The sequence below is a fragment of the Bos indicus x Bos taurus genome, chromosome 18 (genome assembly GCF_003369695.1).
Source record: "Bos indicus x Bos taurus breed Angus x Brahman F1 hybrid chromosome 18, Bos_hybrid_MaternalHap_v2.0, whole genome shotgun sequence".
Lineage (NCBI taxonomy): Eukaryota > Metazoa > Chordata > Mammalia > Artiodactyla > Bovidae > Bos > Bos indicus x Bos taurus.
In genome coordinates this window covers 42,368,442-42,379,426 of record NC_040093.1, presented here as the reverse complement: position 1 = coordinate 42,379,426, position 10,985 = coordinate 42,368,442, and positions in this window count along the sequence as shown.

Genomic DNA, 10,985 nt, shown 5'->3' with positions numbered 1-10,985 from the left:
GGGTTTGGTTCAGGTCTGCACTGTATGTTTCTCCTAATGGGACCACTTGGCTCCCCAGTATATGTTCCCATGGCAATGACAGGAGGATGAGAAGGCAAGTTTGCAAGCACATTTCAAGCCTCTGCTTGTATCACAATTGGCCAACATCTTATTGGCTAAAACAAGTTTCATGGCTCAGCCCATCATCAAAAGGATGTATTAATACCTTCTGACCATCAAGGTAGGGGAATAAGTAAATATTTACTGATCAAAAACCTCATCTACCACTGTGATAGAGCCAGGGTTCAAATCAAGATTTTAGTCATGACTTTACCTGGTATCCTCGGAGAAGGCAATGGCACCCCACTCCAGTACTCTTGCCTGGAAAATCCCATGAATGGAGGAGCCTGGTGGGCTGTAGTCCATGGGGTCGCTAAGAGTTGGGCACGACTGAGCGACTTCACTTTCACTTTTCACTTTCATGCATTGGAGAAGGAAATAGCAACCCACTCCAGTATTCTTGCCTGGAGAATCCCAGGGACAGAGGAGCCCAGTGGGCTGCCGTCTATGGGGTCGCACAGAGTCGGACACGACTGAAGCGACTTAGCAGCAGCAGCAGCAGTTACCTGGTATCCTAGCCTCCAGACAGTTGTCATGGCTCCAGAGACAGGTCATACTTCCAGGCCCACCTGCTTCCTTTAAGTGGCTGGGCTACCCCACAGCATGCGCTGACCACAGGTACACTCTGCTTTGCACATCCTCAGTCCTGAACCCCTTGTCTAGATCTGTTCCTCCAGTGCAGCCTAAGTACAACCTCCAGGATTGGGTCCTGCTAGTCTATAATCTCTCTCCCTTCCTGCTTCAGTTCTTGGATTTGGCACAAGCTGCCATCTTCCTAGATACAGTCTAGGCTTAGCCTTAAGCATTCTGGTACCCATTCCCCACATCCCACAGGAAGTGTCCTTTCCTGGATTATCATGGCAAGATGCCATGTACAGTTTGGCAGAAAGTACACTGCACAAAGACTTCCAGCTGGAGCTATGAGCAAGGCTAAAACCAGCTTGGGCTTCCCATGTGGTGCTAGCGGTAAAGAACCCAGCTGCCAATGCAGGAGATGCAAGAGACAAGGGTTCGATCCCTGGGTCAGGAAGATCCCATGGAGAAGGGTGTGGCAACTCACTCCAGTATTCTTGCCTGGAGAATTCCATGGACAGAGGAGCCTGGTCCATTGGGTCGCAAAGAGTCGGACACGACTGAAGCAACTTAGCAACCACGCATGCACAAAACCAGCCTACACTGCAAGCCGGACCGTGTGTTCTTGCAAGGGGTTTCATCTGCCCAGAGGAGGGGGGAACCTTCTCTTCACACAAGGCACCATCAGCCTTCCAAACCATATCCGAGTTACAAGTTAGGAGTGATGGGTCAGGTTTTCACACTACTCACAAAGGTACTACATAGGCTATAGTCACAGCAGGGTTTTAGAAGAGTTGGATTCAAGTCCTGGTTGGTATAGGACTTGAGGCATCACTTTTCTGAGTTGCCTCAGTTTCCCTGAAAGTCATTCTTATCATCACAAGGAAAGTGGGGCTACAGAGTAGGAACTCTGACCCTTACCAAGCACAGAAAACAGCACAGCCTCTCTGATTTCAAAGGTAAAAGCCGACACTGTGGCCTAATTATTTTCCTGACCTGAGAATGGCATTTGATATAGCCCCACTTTCAGAGAATTCAGACTCTAAAGCAAAGAGAGAGAATGAAACTTATTTCCAAGGAAGGCTTGGAAGTTTCTGCAGCTTCCCCGATGCTATTGCTGATTGAGATCATTCAAGAGCATTATTTATTCATTCTCTGGGGTTTTTTGGACTCTGAATTCAAAGGTTTCATTTCCCTCCTTCACTCTCTCACTCTTTTTTCTTCTCTCTTATCCTCTCCCGAATATTTGTTACAGTTGCATTTTTCAAACCATTTACTGTCTAGAGGGTAAGTGGAGTGACACAGCTTATAATGTGCAAATAAATGGGAACTAAGCTCGTCAGCTCGAGTGGAATGAATTACTGTCGCCAGTGAAATGCAGTGATGGGGAGCAGCCGCCCGGGAGACGGGGGAGGGCGTGGGCAGGTACTGCTCTGGAGTGGCCGGAATAACACTTACTATGATTTATCAAAGAGCACTTGAAAGCCCCTTAGAGGCTTTAAATAGGCATGAAAAGAGGCTTCGTGGCACTTGGGCACTGGCAGAACAGAGTGATTATCGGGCTCCAATGCCTGACCCTGTGTGCGGCTTCCGGACTAGAAAAGCTGGAAATCTTCAAAGGCGCTGGAGAAGGATGGCCAAGTGCAGGCAGTCCCGGGGGAGGGGACTTCATGGGGTGAGGTGAGAAAGCAGGAGGCTTCAGAAATGGGGATGTGGGGCCACAGAGAGGGGCTGCAGGACTTTGGAGGGGCATAAGGATTCTCAAAACAGGACAGCCCATGAGAGTGAGATGTCATGGTCAAGGTCCCACTGCAGAGAGTGGTGGCCTGCCTGCTGGTACTTCTTGAAGCCATCCAGAAAATTCTCTGCACCCCAAGTTTTCTCCTGTTTTCGTACAGGTTTCCATTAGAGATGATCCCTTTGAGACAAGCAGCACTCTATCGCAGCAGGTTTTTTCAAATAAAAATTCCTTTGAGAGGCAGAGCATAGTCACTGATGTCAAATGTAAATGAATTCTGGGCAGCGTCAGGAAACTGCAGAGCCTTCTTATCCACAGCTTGACGTCCATCCCACTCGTGAAGGGTTCCTCAACCGTGGCTCTGTTGACATTTTGGACTGGATGATTTTTGGTTGGGGAGGGGAGAAGCTGTCCTGTGCATCGTAGGATGTTTACAGCATCTGATCTCTGCCGATTGGATACCAGCAGCACCCCACTCACAAGTCATAACAGTCAAAAAGGACTCCAGACATTGCCAAATGCCCCCTACTCCCACCTCAGGTTGGAGAATCACTAGTTAAGAACCACTGCTCTGAGAAAAACAAGTATCATATATTAATGCATATATGTGGAATCTAGAAAAAATAGTATCGATGAACTTACTTCCTTGCAAAACAGAAAATGAGACCCAGACATAGAAAACAAACATATGGATACCAAGGTGGGAAGGGTAGGGGTTGGGATGGATTGGGAGATTGGGACTGCCATTTATACACAACCAGGTATAAAGTGGGCTTCCAGGCGGTAATGTGGGCTCAGTGGTGAAGAATCTGCCTATCAGTGCAGGAGACACAGGAGATGTGGGTTTGATCCCTGGGTCAGGAAGACATTTAGTCTGAGTTTAGGTATTGAAATGGGGTAAATCACACTCTCCCACCCCAGTCCTTTCTATCAGATCTTACCCCAGAATTTGCTTTTATTTTTTTGGCCGTGCTGGCTCTTCATTGCAGCATGTGGGCTTCAGCATGTGGTATCTTAGTTCCCCAACCAGGGATCAGAATTCTTTACTCTGTTTAATTCATTTCTAGGTTGGCTAGATTTCATTAAGCACTTCTTTCTTTCTTTCTTTTTTTAAAATTTCCAAGAAGGGTCCATAAGTTCTATATAACTGGCATATCACATGCTTGAAAATATGTGTTGTTTCCATGTGTGAGTGATAATTTGGTGGGGCATAAATTGAGGGTCTTATTTTTTCATATCAGAGCATAAACACTGCTCTATTATCTTACGAATTGCAAACTGCTGCGGAGAAGTTTGATGCCTATCCAATTCTTACCCCTTGTACATGACTTTCTTCCCCCAATACCTTCTACCCTAGATGCTAATAACTCCCTTTTATGTTGGTTTGTTTTTTGGAGGACACACAAACTTTAGGAATCTCACCAATTTTTTTACATAATTGTTGTTGTTCTCATTCCACATACAGTTAAAGCCTTTATTTCACAAGGATTTGTTTAACTATGTTTTTGAGTATTTATTTATGTACCATTCTGTTCTCATCTTCAAATCCACCATGCTCTTGGCACAGAACTCGTTCACTTGTGGGGGACTTGCTCTATGAGCAAAAGCATTTATACATATGTTTGATCTCCTTCGTCTTCCCTGGCTATAATCTTCTATCATTTTTACATTCCATTCTTTTCCATTCCACACCTACAATTTTCTCTGACCTGCTCTCCGTCCCCCTGGCTGAATTTTTGGTCATGCTTATTTGCGGAGGTTGTTGCTGCTTTCAGTGTGGTATTCAACTCTGTCAAGCTTCTACTTTCTATTTCTTCCCTGAGCTTTGCTAACTGGCCTGTCACCAACTGTCTGAGTTCCTTTTGTAGAAGGATCACACTGTGTTTATTTCTTTGAGTCTATGGATAACCACTTATCCAACTTTCCCTCTATTATGCTGAGTAATTTTTCTTGGGATGTCTGATCTTCAGCAGCTTTTGCTCATACAGAAAGTCCCCCACACGTGAACAAGTTCTGTGCCAACAGCATGTTCGTAAGTCCAAATTGTTAGTAAGTCCAACAAAGTTTGCCTAGGTACACAGCTAATAGAATCCACTATATAGAAGTGTGAGTTTCCCTGGTGGCTCAGATGGTAAAGAACCCACCTGCAATGCTGGAGACCTGGGTTCAATCCCTGGATTGGTATGATCCCCTGGAGAAGGGAATGGCAACCCACTCCAGTATTCTTTCCTGGAGAATCCCATGGACAGAGGAGCCTGGTGGGCTACAGTCCATGAGTCACAAAGAGTCAGACATGACTGAGTGACTAACACTTTCACACCTTCATATAGTAGTGTACTGTGATAGGTTTATAATACTTTTCATTCAGATAATACATAAAAAAGCAAACACAATAAAGAAAACAATTTCAGTCTTATAGTACAACACCTTGAAAAGTACAGGAGTACCAGCTACATCACCACCACTTTTACGCTTGCTGCCAGACACCCTGGGATTGAAATAAAGACACTGTACTACTGTACTCTATACAATACTGTAAAGCACACAAAAGCACAGCCATGTGCAGAGGTGCATGCATGTGACGACGTATGCCAGACACATGAACACGATTGAACATGCAAACCCACACTGCATCTTTGAAAATTTGAAACTTGAAGGTTCATATGTAGGGGGCTTACTGTATTTCTTTCTTCCCTCCTGATTTTTCTTGCACTTTAAAAAAATCTTTTGGTGTGTATGCATAGGGCATGTGTTGACTCCTCTATGACCATTCCTTTTCTTGAGATGCTGTGTGTGGGAGGCATGGGGGAGGGTGTCAGAAACTGGGCTGGGGAAGCCTACACTTTGGTTCAGAGTTGGAGTCTCAGGCATGATCTATTTCCTGTGCTCCAAGGCAGAAGGCACCTCTGCTGCTACTGCTAAGTCACTTCAGTCGTGCCCGACTCTGTGCGACCCCATAGACGGCAGCCCACTAGGCCCCGCTGTCCCTGGGATTCTCCAGGCAAGAACACTGGAGTGGGTTGCCATTTCCTTCTCCAGTGCATGAAAGTGAAAAGTGAAAGTGAAGTCGCTCAGTCGGCCCGACTCTTAGCGACCCCATGGACTGCAGCCTACCAGGCTCCTCCAGTCTTCCACAATGGAGAGGATGGAGCATCTGTCTCAGGCTTTCTGCACGGAGCTCAGGGATCACTGCTTACTCACCCTTCACCCCACCCCACCGCCCGTGGTCCCTTGCTGGCAGATCAGTTCCCAGACAAGAGAAACTGCTTGTCCCCATGGTTCTTACACCATGCCCACCTCCCCATCCATTCAAGTTCAACTGGACCTGCCTAGCGAAGCCTCCACATGCCTCCAGACACCCCATCCTCACTTCTGGTCTCTCTAACCACCTTCCTCTGATTCAAGAGAGCAAACCTTAAGTTCAGATCCTGCCTGAAGTATGAGGAAGGATCTGGAAACTCTCTCCACCTGCCAAGCCTTGTTCCAGACACAATAGCAATGGTCTGGGGATATAGACTTGTCCCAGCTCCATCAAAATTCAAATTGAACTCTATTTTTGACTTACTTGTGGCTTTTTCATATAGATTTTAAGGGAGATGAGTAGAGAAAAATGATTTTATTATCTTTATCCAGAAGTCTATGTTCATTTAAAATATTGTTATAACTGTTGTCCATGATTATGAAAGAATTATTTCCATTTCTCAAAGCTTGTAAAACAGAAAAAAAAGGTAGAAAAAGGAAATCTATATTCCCATCACCCAGAGAGAGCCCTGATGACATCTGGGTCATATAGTTCCAGGCCAGGTAGGACCCTAGGACAGGGCAGTGGGGGGCCTGAGTGCTTAAATGTGTCCTGCTCTGCTTTTTCTGTGTAGCAAATAAGAATAATTCAAATAAGAAAAAGAACAAGAACATGCCAGGTACTATGCTAATCTCTCTACATACATTAAATAAGTTAATCCTCCCAAGGATGCTATGAAATGGGCCCATTATTGTCATTTCCATATTACAGATGAGGGGACTGAGGCTCAGGGCAATGAAGTGATGGGCACAGCTGGGCAGTGGCAGCAGGGAGGTTTGCAGGCAGAGCCCATGCTCTTAATCACTCCCCTGCCCCGCCTCCAAAGCCTTTGGTTGAGCTCTTTGCTCATAGAAGGCGCTTTAGTATTTATTATTTGCTGAATTTCACTGAAAATTAAGTCCCTTCATCACAAGCATTGGTGGCGCTACTGGTAAATAACCTGCCTGCCAATGCAGGAGACATAAGAGATGTGGGTTCCATCCCTGGGTGCGGAAGATCCCCCGGAGGAGGGCATGGCAACTCACTCCAGTATTCTTGCCTGGAGAACCTCTATGGAAAGAGGAACGGGCTACAGTCCATAGGGTTGCAAGGAGTTGGACACAACTGAAGAGACTTAGCACGCAGCAAGCATCACAAGAAGAACTGGAGGTGGGGCTTTGGATTCAAGAATAAAAATATACCTCACATTCAGTAGGCTACTATTAAAAGAAAAAGAAACAGAAAGTCACAAGCATTGGCAAGGATGCCAATAGTAGACATGCTAGAACTCTCGTACACTGTCGATGGGAGTGTCAAATGGCACAGTCACTATGAAAAGCAGTATGGTACTTCCTCAAACAATTATACACAGAATTTTCAGAAGACCCAACTGTTCACCTTCTGGGTGTATACACATAAGAACTGAAAGCACAGTATTAAAGGGTTTCTGTACACTCACGTTCATAGTGTCACTGTTTGCAATAGCCAAAACATAGAAGTCACCCAAATGTCTATCAATCGGTGAATGGATAAACAAAACATGATACAGCTATATGGTGGAATATTATTTAGTCTTAAAAGAGACAAAATTCTGACACATGCCACCACATGGATGGACTTTATGTTAAAGTAAATAAGCCAGCACAAAAAGTTAAATACTATATAATTCCACTTACATGAGGCAAATTCAGAGAGAGACAGAAAATAGAATGGTGATTCCCATGGGCTCGTGGGGAGCAGGGAATGGGGAGCTATTATTTAACAGGGACAGAGTTTCAACTTTGCAAGCTGAAAAATGTTTTGTAGATAGGTGATGGTGATGGCTGCACAATGAGAACGTAATTAATGCCACTGAACTGTACACTTAAAACTGATTAAGATGGTACATTTTAGATGATGTATATTTTAACATAATTTTAAAAAATTCTTAAGAAAAGCCAAATCAACAATTGGAGAGGGACCTCCCTGGTGGCCCAGTGGTTAACAATCTGCCTTCCAATGCAGGGATGCGGGTTCGATTCCTGGTCAGGGAACTAAGATCCTACCTGCGGCAGAGGTACTAAGCCAGAGCGCTGCAACTACTGAGCCCATGCACCACAAGTACAGAGAGCCCATGTGCTGCAACAAAGACCCAGAGCAGCCAAAATAAATAAACTAATAAAAGTAAAAAACAGTTGAGAGAGAAAACTGAAGTCAAGGGAAAAAACATGGAACAATCCTGGAAGGCTGTCTCCCTGCCTTTGACGATGGTGTGTGTATACAGCTTCTAGGTAGAAGAAGGGTCCAACCCTCCCCATCCTCTTGGGGGCTCCCAGGGTACCTGCAGAGTCCAGATGAGTGATTCTGGAGTCATCGGCAGATAAAATCAAGCAGAATATGACCATGGGGCCTCAAGGCAAAGGGTTATAGTAAGGGAGGCAGCTTTTTAGAGACAAAATACTCTATAATTGGAATTTATAGGCAATATTTAGCAGAAAGTAGACGGATAATTCGGAGAAGGCAATGGCACCCCACTCCAGTACTCTTGCCTGGAAAATCCCATGGATGGAGGAGCCTGGTGGGCTGCAGTCCATGGGGTCGCTGGGAGTCAGACACGACTGAGCGACTTCACTTTCATGCACTGGAGAAAGAAATGGCAACATACTCCAGTGTTCTTGCCTGGAAAATCCCAGGGACGGGAGAGCCTGGTGGGCTGCCGTCTATGGGGTTGCACAGAGTCAGACACAACTGAAGCGACTTAGCAGCAGCAGAGGGATAATTCAAACCAATGCCATTTATTAATAGTATAATTTTTCCAAGGACTCAGTAGGTGTTCTGTGGTCTGTTTTCGGTGTCATGTATAATGTTCGTAGTCACCGAGGCCTCATAAGAGAGCAACTCCACTCTCAGCAGGTTGCTTCCTGTTACACATAGAATTGCCTCTTACATGTATCACTCATGCTCTAAGTTACTCATTCATCTACAAATGATCCATTCATACATTCATCATGAATATATATATGAAGATAGAGGGTGAGAGAGAGAGAGAGCACTTACTCACATGCAGATGGTATTTGGGTCTGGGAAGCCAAGCTGACACAGTCCCTGTCCTGTAGGAGCTAACACTCTACTATGAGATACAGACATTTGAAGATATGATGTAAGAAACATCAATTGCAACTGTGTCAAGAGCTGTGCAGGCAAGTGACACAGCCTAGGGAGATCTGTAAGTGGAAGGGGTGATCTGTGCAGGCTATGGGAAAACCTTCCCTAAGAACATGCTGCTTGAGCCAAAACCTGCAGGATGAACAGGGAAAGAAAGATGTCCTGGTAGTAAGACAAGCATGTGCAAAGGTCTGTGGTGAGAGGGAAAACACAAAAACAAGGAAATGAAAACCAAGCACAGGGCAACTGGGCACTGAAAGTGAGACACAGTGGAATGCAAACTGAAAAACCCCTCAAGGAAGCTATATTTTAATATAGGGAAAGGCTTCAAGCCAAGTTACTCCCTAAGAATGGTATAAAGCATCATGGCAGTACTTGGAGAGAAAGAGAAGTAAAATGCAAGGGCATCCAGGTGGGAAAAACAAGCAAGACCAAGTAGGGGGAATGAGCATGGAGTAGCCAGGACATCCACCTGCCTGGAGTGGAAACTTTTAGCTAAGGTTTTCTTTTCTTTTCTTTTCTTTTTTTGGCTGTTGGCAGGCAGGATTTTAGTTCCCAACCAGGGATCGAACCGTCGCTCGCTGCAGTGCAAGTTCAGAGTCCTAACCACCAGACTGCCAGGGAATTCCCAGCCAAGACTTTTTGATAGTACCTACTCTCAAGCCCCATTTATCTCACTTGCCCGGAATGATACAGGCTCACCAATATCAGCTTCCTCCTTATTTCTTCTGGTGTTGCCAGAACTAGCCAGAGTCATTCAAGGGCACGAGCCACCTCCCTCATCCCAGAAGGACGCCTTAGAGTGACTCTGAGCTTCTGGAACTCAGCCCTACTGCCCTCTGCCTCAGCTACACAGCCGAGGTCCCCTCCTACTAGCCTGACCTGCACTTTTTCCTTCCCACTCACCACAGCCTGAACCAGGGTCTCTCTGTCTTCACTCCACCTGCCCTGGTTGGGAAAAAGCTATCCTTTGGTCCAAAGCCTGATACTTACTGTATTTCATCAATTTTGAGGTGAGCATTTTTTTGTTTCACATTTTAACATCATTGAGATTAGGATAGGTATTGGCCAGGACAAACTCTAACATCACTGGCATTACCTGCACATGGGCACCAAAATTTGCACAAAGATGTCATCGTTTAGAAGAACTTTCTGAATCATGCAGCCTTCTTCTAAGGAAACACAAACATCAAAGACACTGAGCTTGGAAAATTTGGCCTGTGAATATAAAAATGGTTCAAGAATATCTCTGACAATTTACTCCACTTATATTTTCTTTTTATGTGTGCAAATGAGTGATCTGTGGAAAAAAATCTATGTTTATATAAGTATGAAAGAGCCTTTCATTAAGTACGAAATAAAAATTCTAAGTGATTAAAGAAGCACTGTACGTACCTCCTTTGGCAATAACTTTTTACTTTCTTAGTACATAAAATAATGATGCATTTTACAAAGGATGGAGTCAAAGAAATTCAATAAAATTCAGTGAGTAATAAATGTTAATACTGTTTATCACTGCCCTGCTCATATACACTGGATATTCTCTGCTCAGTCTAAGCATCTAGCTAGAGCATAATAAAAACTTCTAGAATTGAATTGGATGGAACAACCAGACACCTCCAAGTGATAATCACACCATCCAATATCAGGAGGGAAAATGTGTTTGGAGCACTCAGAAAATAAATCATCCAGTGAACACACAGGAGGAGGTCTGAGTCAATACGGGAGGATAATTTATTGAAATATTAATTAGGGTTTGTTCTTCCTCTGTCTTCTCCTTCAAGCAGGTAGGCAGGCTTTGTAATTCTTAGCCTCAGGAGTTTCAGCAGGCCTGCACACAGAAGATGCCTGAAGTTAAAGGCTCTTCTGATCCTTTGAAAAAGGTAAAGTTATTGAAGGGATGTGATGGGGTCATTGGGGTGAGCTGGTGGCCCCTCAGAGGAGGCCGAACTTGGGAAATAGTGAACTGGCCTGAGGCCTGGGCAGGTAAACCCCTATAAAGTCAGGACCTGGTTCCTGGTCCCCACAGATGTGAAACCTCACAGGACCTGCCTGCCTAACTAACCTAGCTCCAGAGGTTCAACCTGAGGCCCACGGTTCTCAGCCTCCCCAAAGATTTTTGTGTCTCCTGCCTGGAATGGGGGCCTTGGA